Source organism: Lycium ferocissimum, chromosome 6, assembly GCF_029784015.1.
Source record: "Lycium ferocissimum isolate CSIRO_LF1 chromosome 6, AGI_CSIRO_Lferr_CH_V1, whole genome shotgun sequence".
NCBI classification, from domain to species: Eukaryota; Viridiplantae; Streptophyta; class Magnoliopsida; order Solanales; family Solanaceae; genus Lycium; species Lycium ferocissimum.
The window spans coordinates 23,874,475-23,884,147 of NC_081347.1; the positions used below are offsets into that span (position 1 = coordinate 23,874,475).

The window sequence follows — 9,673 nt, forward strand, 5'->3', positions numbered from 1 at the left end:
CTATATTATACCATATTGTGAGACTTACGTCATTTACTTCTTCCGCTATTTATTATATTTATTGATTGTGAATGTTGAGTTAAGGGTTCGCTTACCGAGGGGGGAATGGTAGGTGCCCGCATGACCTAGGCTAAAATAGGCCGTGACAAGTTGCTATCAGAGCCCTAGGTTATCCGGTCTTTAATACAAGAGCGTGTCTAATAGAGTCTCGTGGATCGGTACGATGAGCTCCGTACTTATCTGCGGGAGGCTGTGGGATATTTAGGAAATCTCATCTTCTTTCTTTCCATCGTACTACTTTATTTAAATTTGTATCTGGAAAGACTAAATTGGTATCTGACTCTTATCTCTTCTCTCACAGATGGTGAGGACTCGAGCTAGTACGACCCGAGGTCCGGTGCTAGAGCCCGCAGCTACGGCTAGCACTCGAAGGCGTGCTACAGTCAGAGGACGCGGCAGAGCGATCGGCCGCAAGGCTGCCCCAACCAGGGGTAGAGCTCCGATAGTGGGCCAGCGACGAGAGAGGTCTCCATCCCCCAAGCTCGAGTACCAGCCGGGTAGAGACCAGACTATTGGGGATGGCGTGACCCTAGCACGGACACAGCCAGAAGTTACTTTTAACGAGGCAGTGCATGACACTATGGCTAGGGTCCTACTCCATCTTGATGCCCTCCAGTACCGCCGTATTACTACTCCCGTGGGGGTTCACGTACTAGGGTTGGGGGGTGAACCCTCGGGGCTGTGGACCCACGCGGGTAGCACATCCCACCGCAGCTATGGCTCCCTGCATTGATGCTATACCCACTCCCGAGAGGATATTAGGCTCATGGATGGCGCCGTTATGACTGCTGCTGATCAGGATTTGGTGGGGAGGTTCAAGAAGTTAGAGCCGCCGAGGTTTTCTTGTACTTCGTCGGAGGATGCCTACGCTACAAGAAAAAGGCTTATTAGAGACCTACATTTTGAGACGGTATGCAAATCTGGTCCATAAAAGTATATTTATAGGGATGAGATAATTTTGTAGTCGCTATTTCTCGATTTTAGCTTTTAATTAACGAAGAGAACTAAATATGGTCCCTAGCAAATAAATAGTCGGTCCCAAATTCTCTAAATAGAGAGGGACAAAAGATGCCATTCAACTTTTCCCCTTGAAAAAATAAAAAATTTAACCCTCTAAATATATAATATAAAGTACACTAAGCAAGAAACACGCTTCAATTAAGACTTATTTTTTTTGACAACAAAGGTGACCTCTAACACTTTACTCTTTCAAAATTCTCTTGCACAATATTAAGAACCCTAAATCCTCTTCTCTCAAAGCCTTTGTTTATCCACTGAGAACTCCATTGATGGATGAGATACCTAATCTCAGTCTTAGGCCTCTAGTTGAGGAGCTTTGATACACCAGAGTGATAAGTTTTGAAGTTCAAGCGTTTCTAGGGTTGAACTAACATTGGATCCTCAGGCAACTAGGATATATGAAGGAGGTTTGGCCAATGTCTTCGTCGTCAAGGATATACTTAACCCTGGATTTTGGAAGAAATTTAAAACTCCTCACATGTCTCTGGTACATATTAGTGAATTTATTATATAAAATGGAAGTCGCATTTAATTTGTTGACTTTTTTTTTTCTTGTAATCTGCTAGATCCATCTGATTTATGAATCATAGAAGTTCATTTACCTATAATATTTTTATGGGTCCAAAGGGAGGAAGAGAAATTAAGGACTCATATAACTGGTAGTTTGGCATTGATATAGTTTTAATTTTTCTTGCTAACAATTGGGTCAGATTTGTGAAAATAAAGCTCCATCATTGACATTTTCCTTCCTCTAGTAATCTGAAAATTAGGTGAGATTTGTCAATGATAGGAAGTTTCATTAATCAACATTTTTCTTTTCTAAATGGGTCTTGTCAGCTTGGTTTTTATCTAATCCACATTTAATAGTACTAGTTTGATTTGCTTCCTTTTTTTTTTTTTTGTGTGTGTGTGTGCATTGTGTTGTTTTACATTGATAGGTTTGAATGAAATGGTGGTGAAGGAGCATCCCCCACTGTTTGATGTGAGTCTCTTCTTCTTTGGTATACTTGAATATGAATATAGGTAAGTAGTGCGTTTAAATCCTTCCTTCCTTTGAACAAAGTTAAAAAAGTAGAAGTACATGATTTTAGCTTGTACTGACAATGGATATTTGCAACTGCTTGATCATAGCTTGACAGACCATAAATGTTGAACCAAACCATACTTTTGACTGTTTTGACGGACTGTGTATGGAGAGGTTTTAATGGAAAATTGGACATTATTAACTTAATTTAATTAAATCTAATTGTTTTAGGGCGGAACCAAGAATCACGTAGCATACTAGAAGTGAAGAATTATTATCAATTACATATAGTCCTATGAGTATCATTGTATCAATACTTGTTATCAAATTGGTGTTTTGACAGGGCAACTAGTCTTGATGATTATTAATTATGCATCTTCAAATGGAAAAAGGACCAACAATTGTCAAGTGTCAATAATTACTCAAGTGGAAGAACTAGATTTGAAGCTTAAGTTGTATCCAATTTGGTCCATATGTATTTTTTTTGGACAAGGTACTCCCAGATGAAAATCATCATTTTTGGACATCATCATTTTTGGACAAGCTAACTTTAAGAACAAAAAGTTTAGCAACTTTGTCATTCATACAGGCTACTTTTCCTTCTTTCTCTTAATCATATTTATTTTAGAACTCCTTAATTGTGTCTATTCCAGAATTCACATTTTCTGAGCATAAGAAAAATAAGACAAAAAGCAGTTTCAACAGATTATGCGACAAATACTGGAATTATAATTGCGGATACAAAGATACATATATTGGGATCTTTTAAAATTTTGAGTGCCCCAAAGACTTACTTTGTAGTCTCACTTTTGAGTCTCCTAGTGATAAGGTTTATTCCAAGCTTAGAGTTGTTACTTCCCCATTTGCTGAGATGCTTTAAGTTTATTTTTTTGGCATAAATTGCAATGTCTAAGTATAACAATTTATAAGTTGGAAACATTTTGGTTGAGATATGTTTGATACCTCAAGGGGATATATTCCAAGCTTAGAGAATTTCTTGCCCCATTCCGAGATGCTTTAAATTTGGTGTTTTGATATAGATTTGCAATGTATAAGTGTATCTAATTTTTGGGTCCCGTGGAAATTTTTTTGTTGAGATATATATGATACCTCAGGTTGATATAAGGCTATGGCTTGTGACTCTGGCTTTTGTTATCTTTAGTGTTATGCAATTTTAATAGATTGGAAAGTTGTGTGTTGTTACCTGGCGCATATATCTTGTACTAGTGGGAGGTTACCGTGGTATATGCCAGTGCCCGATGTCTTAGTTTGTAGATTCTATTATGCTAGGAATCCACATTTCTTATATTATTATGATGGAGTCTATTGTTTTGTTCGTTTAACCCGCAAAAAAACTTTAAAGGTAAAATATCATACAAAATTTTACTTATCAAAAAAACAAATAGCACAGAGAATTTTTTTCTAGTGAAACAACTGTTTCGAACATCAAAAATGCTCACTACTTGTCTTTACACACACACAGACATTATTTATAGTTGTTTATCCATCATATTTGAACCATCTTTTAACGATGTCCTTTCTTCTTAAGTGCTATTTTTCTTTTATTTGGGGGATATTAGGGAGCTGCAGGGTGAGGGTGTTGTGCAGCCACTGGTAAAAATGGTTTCTTTACTTATTTTTTTCCCTTTTAAGCACTTGGACAGAATCCTCTTCGCATACCAATGACTATCTCTTGAAATCTGAATATTTCAGGCTCGTAGCATGTAATATATAATTTGCAACGCACGGATACACATATATAATGACACTCTGGAGTTCTAGCGTACATTTGCTTAATCTATGGTGCTCCCTGTTCTCAGGGTAATATCCTGGCAGATTCTGCCTCTGAGCGACTTGAATTTACTGCTCACAAAGGACAAGAGACCCAAAGTATCAACAAAAGGTAATCCCCAATAGAAGTTCTCAAAATATTACATCTGGATACGTAATTAGCTACTAAATAAAACTACAATACCAAATGAGCATGGCAGAAAATTGATTAAGCTACACATTCTTGAATCAATGTTCTGCTAGTGACCAAATCGCATATGTCCTATTCCAGGTGGAGAATGTTAACTTAGAACTTAGTTGAGGAAAATAGCTTATTGGGACTAAGTTACTTCATGTAAAGGGGTTTTCTTAGAACACGAAGTGATTATTCTTAGCGAATGTTATGGACTTCGGGTTTGGTTATGGAGATATGCTCAGTTAATCTGAAGCTACACTTTCATAGATAGAAGACACCTTTGGTTACTTAGAACATTTCTTTAAATACTTGAGCTCAATAGTCTAGCCATGTGGTTTTGGTTGAACTAATTGAAGGGGTAGTAAAAATTTATGTTCAAGTGTACCTTCTCCGTGTTAAAATTCTACTTTGTTTCTTGGTGAACTCTGTTATTTCTAGTCTTTCCCCCGACAAATTTCTTTAAAGCTAAAATTTATGTTTTAGCTAATAGATCCACGTAAAGTAACTAATTTTCTTAGTATATTATTATTCCTTATGAAATTTATTATCATCCTATTCTAAGAGGGAAAACCAATAATTAGCTAAAAGTAGTAGGAAATAACAATCTCAGTTAGAAGCAAGTCTAACTAGTAATAGTAAGCAATCAAGCATATATTCTGTGCGTTGTAATTTGTTCTTTAGCTTATATTTACCCTTTAGCTTTGTTACTAGTCAATGTGTGAACTTATTTCATTCTATTTAGTCTGTGAATTCAAGATCTATAGATCTTTATGCATAATGGAGAACTGGTATTATGCATAGATTCAGCTAACATCATTTTAGATTAAAGTTTAGTTTGGTGGAATCCTAAAAAGCATTGTGTAGATGGTTTTTTTATGCTCACACGTCACTCATGCTTAAAATTTCTGTTTATATAACAAAGGGGTCAATTGATTGTGATGAAAAGGAAAAGAATGCAGCGGAAACATTGGCTAAAGTTAGAAATGCATTATATTCTTAATCCATGCCTTTCATTACAATTTCTTTAAACTAATCTACCACTGACTTAGTAACTATTGTTTTGGTGTAATTATAACTTACTTTAACTTTGTACTCTTGTTTAACTAGCTATATCAAAAGAGAGTATTAACTAAATATGGTCATTTTCTATATCCTTTTTGCTATGATTGGCTATATTGTTACTAGTTCAGAACATGTTTTGGTATATGCAATGATGATGTTTAACAATTATTCGACCAATTTTTAAAGTCGATATTTGTAGTTTCTATTAAGAGATTTTCTTAATTTTTTTACAGGTTCTGAAGACTCGAGTCTATAAAGTGAAGATGCAAATTTTGAAGACTTTCTTACGAGTCAATTATCATTTTGCTAGGAGTGTTAGCCTGAAGCTTATGCTATTTAGGAAGGAATATATATATATATATATATATATATATATATATATATATATATATACACACACACACACTTATATTTGGCTGGGGTTTTGTGTAATAATGCAATGACTAATAGGCTACTTTATTTGCTTTTTCTAATTAATTACAGAAGTATGAATGAAAGAATGGTACTTTCTTATGACGTTGTTTATAAATGTTATATTGTATCACAAATTGTATGATAGTTTGTAATGAAGTGTGACAGAGGATCATATGTGACAGAGGATCATAAAATCATGTCTTCGGTCCTTGATACACTTCCAGCGACCAGATTTTCTGGTCATAAATGAGTATAGCCAGCTCATATATTTGATGCTGAAATCACTTTAGGGACAAGAAATCTGTTCGCTGAAATAGTTTTTGGGACCAGTAACTCACTGGTCGCTAAAGGTGTTTAGCGACCAGTCATTTAATCTCGTCGTAATTGACCTTTAGCGGCGGAGCCTATAGCGACGGGTGGCGACCAGATTTTTCTGGTCACTATTGACCTTTAGGGACCAAAAGCAGGCTTTTAGGGACCATTTTTCCCTTCGCTAATAGCCATTTTTCTTGTAGTGCTATGAGTTTATTCTTGATGTGCACCAGTTGCTGCACCGTATGGGGATAGTGGAGACCCACAGCGTTGATTATGTGTCCTACCAGTTTCACGGCGACGCGAAGACGTGGTGGAGGTATTTCTTGTCGTGCAGACCTGAGGGTTCTCCTCCGTTGACTTGGACTCAGTTCTACCGGACCTTCCTTGAGAAGTGTGTGCCCCGGTCTTTGAGAGAGGCTCGTAGGAAGCAGATTCTACACCTTGAGCAGAAGGGAATGTCCTTGGAGTCTTATGTGAGCCGTGTTATATCCCGTAGTTTGTACGTTGAAATATTTTAAGTTAGTTGCGACGAAATATGGGCAAAGCTATTTTTTTTCGATTTTGTGTAATGCACAAGTTGCATATCCATCTTTTCATTGGTATGGAGTGTTAAGGGTAAATTTGGAATAAGAAAAATTTGGGGTTAAAAGTGAATTATGAAAAGTTAATTATTTTTCATAAAATTAAGGGCTAGAAGTGAAATAAATATTTCATGAAAATGGCCAAAAGAGGCCATGTGGCCGTGCATGTGGGATGTGGGCCATAGGCCACATGTGCTAATTATATATGTAGTAAAAGATGACAATTAAATCATTCATCATCTTTCACCCCTTAAGAAAATTCAAGAAGCATGGAGAAAGAGAGAGAGAGACCATTCGGCCAAGGCTTGGCCGAACATGGTGCTCACAAATTTTGTTTAAGAAAAATTATTTTCTCCTAGCTTTCCTACTAATTGGGAGGTCCTCTATAACATGGAGTTGTTGTTGAAGCAAGCAAAGTGTTTGTTCTTGAAGTTCTCAACTCAAGCCGAGGGAGGAAGTAGGTGAAAGAGGTGAGGTTCAATCTTTATTTTCATATGTTATGCATGGTTTGTGTATGTTGTGGAGTGTGGAAATGAATGAAAATCATGAAATTGATGCATGTTGATGTTGGCCGTATAGGGGTTGTTTTTGGTAGGTTATAGCGAATTGATTTTACTTAGTATTTTGGTCGTTGTTGTCATGGATTATGTGATGAGAATGAAGGTATTGAATGATTCAAGTCGAAGTTGTAATTGTTGTGTTGTGGCCGTGTATAGGTAGTGTGGTGTAGGAGTGAAGAACTAATTTTATTTAGTGTAATTTGGTTGTTGTGTTGTGGATTATGTGATGAAAATGAAAGTATTAGATGATACAAGTTGAAGTTGGGACCGTTTGTGAGTTGATGTAGAAGTTAGTATATTGGTAATATAGTTTCTTGCATTTACATGAATGATATTGTAATGTGCGGTTGTTAGTATGGTTTATGAATCCGGAAGAAAGAAATGCATTGTTGTCGTTTCCATTGAACTTGGGAGGTTTCGGGTTGCATTGTGTATTGGATGGGCGGATTTGAATATTTTGCGGATTGTTTGGAATGTTCTTGAATCGTGTTTGAATGGTTTTGGATTAATACTTGACTGTGAGATTATTGGCATTGGCTTGATTGTATGTAGTTGAATTGAATGTAAATGGAATGCCGTCGAATTATGTGGATGAAGGTTGTTAATGTTAGAATGCGTTTGAAATTACTTATTGATATTGTTGGAATGGTTGTTGGTATTGTTGTTGATAATATTGGCCGAGTTGAATTCTCGGGGTTGTTGAATTTATAGGGAGATCTTCGCCCAAATTTCTGTAGATAAAAATGATGGCTTGGAATTGAATCCTTCAATGCTTACGACTAATGTTTGATGTCCAATGACGTTGTTGTAGATTTTGAGAAGCCGAGACTTAAATTCTGATTAGCGTAGGAAGCGGACAAGGTATGTAAAGCTTACTCTTCCTTTCTTTTGGCATGTCTTAGAGGTAAGTAGGCTATGACAAGATTTGTGCCTTGGGGTAACTCCGTTCTTCAGTTTCGAGCATGTTTATGATTCATATTTGTTTTTGATGTTGGCATCCTTAATATGGTCTTTATGTCTCGATATGATTGGATTTAAAATGTTGTATAAACGGTTTTGTTACTAAGGGATTCTATGTCTAAAAATGTCCGTAACTTTCATAGACAGAACCGGATTGCCTTGAAACGGTCGTAGAATATTCTATAACGTATAATGACTTTAACGTCCATGGGCGGGCCCGGATTGGGTGGATGCATATCCGTGGTTCCCGAGACTTTCCTTTGTACAGTTCTAACGACTTTTGGAAAGAACTTGCATGACTATCGCCTTAACTCCCGAGTGTTAATTACTTGTCTATCTGTCGAGTCTGGATTGATGATTTATATGTATATGGTTTGGATACGTGTCTATGGTTTCTAAGGTTCTAGCTGATATGTTCCCGAGTGATCCTCGGAGGAAAACTTGACTTGACTTGACTATTGTTTGGCTTTTAAACGAAGGTTCGTTTTGATCATTCTGTGGAGTCGGTAATGATGATTTTTATGCATATGGTTTCTCACTACTACCTCGTCATGCGTATGATTGTTACATCTTTCACGCGTAGTCCGGAGCCGAGGACATGTTTTGATGCACGACTCTACTATACTATTCACGAGTCCCTCGCCTGAGGGTCGGGACACGTTATATGTACATGTATATGATGATTTTATTACTGGAGCCTCACTAGAGGCGGACACGCCATCCACCGAGTCCCTCATTAGAGGGTCGGGACACGCTATTCACCGAGTCCTACGTTCAGAGGGCCGGGACACGCTATATGTATACATATATGATGGTAATATGATCTTACTTACCGAGTCCCTCATTAGGGGGCCGGGATACGCTATATGTATACACAGGTGCAGAATGATTGTCTGATTGTATCACTAAGCCCCATGACAGGTTGGATATGATATTGTTATGCATGGTTCGATATGATATTGTTATGCATGGTTTGAGTTTAAGAGTAAGCAGGTCGGATATTCTGATTATCGTCCTCGCTTATGTACTTTTATCTCCGTTATGATTCTGTTACTGTATTTCATGCTTTACATGCTCAGAACATATTCCGTACGACTCCACACTTTCTTGGGTGCGTTTCGTCCACGCGGGTGTATACGTACGAGTGGAGGATATTAGCGGAGATGTTCCAACAGATGGCCGAGCTCCCTTTCCTTCAGTCTTCTTGGGAGTCGGAAGTATTTATGTTATGATATCTTGGTTTATGTTAAAGACTTTGCAGACAGAGTCATGTATATAATATGTCAGTTTTGTAAGCGGCTATGTAAGCTGATATATCATTGTGCATTATGTTACAGATTTGTTATGATTACCAATTTTATTTGATTCGAGAAGGACTAAAAGCATGTTTCTTTTAAAGGCTTCATTGCCATTCATGTCATGATTTAAGGGCCTGACATGATTATGAGTATCACGAGAGTCGGCGGTCGCTTGGCATTACTAAGTAAGGGTCGGGTGCCCATCACGCCCTGCGGAATTAGGGTGTGACAAGCCGTTTCCTCTATTTGGCCCGATACTCTACTCCGTTGATTCCTACCGAGCCTGATAGGACGCTTTGTTAGAGGATTAGTGGGCTCTTTACAGATTCATTGCCTCCAGATGGAGTCTACTTCGATGGTTGAGGGCGCCAAGGCCCGTGCTTTTAGTGGTGGTGATAAGAGGCCACTCGGGC

General features: G+C 37.6%; 1 long non-coding RNA gene across 6 annotated transcripts; it reads left to right on the forward strand.

Annotated features, from left to right (window-relative positions):
* Positions 1–1,146: 1,146 nt before the first annotated feature.
* Positions 1,147–5,645, forward strand: LOC132059534 (uncharacterized). 6 transcript variants are annotated; one of them, XR_009415626.1, is made up of 4 exons: positions 1,147–1,567; positions 2,019–2,103; positions 3,818–4,007; positions 5,366–5,645. It is a non-coding gene; the product is annotated as an uncharacterized LOC132059534 (long non-coding RNA). The 6 variants fall into 6 exon arrangements; XR_009415624.1 differs by having other exon boundaries at positions 1,155–1,567; positions 2,019–2,062; XR_009415625.1 differs by lacking the exon at positions 2,019–2,103 and having other exon boundaries at positions 1,167–1,567.
* The last annotated feature ends 4,028 nt before the right edge of the window (positions 5,646–9,673 follow it).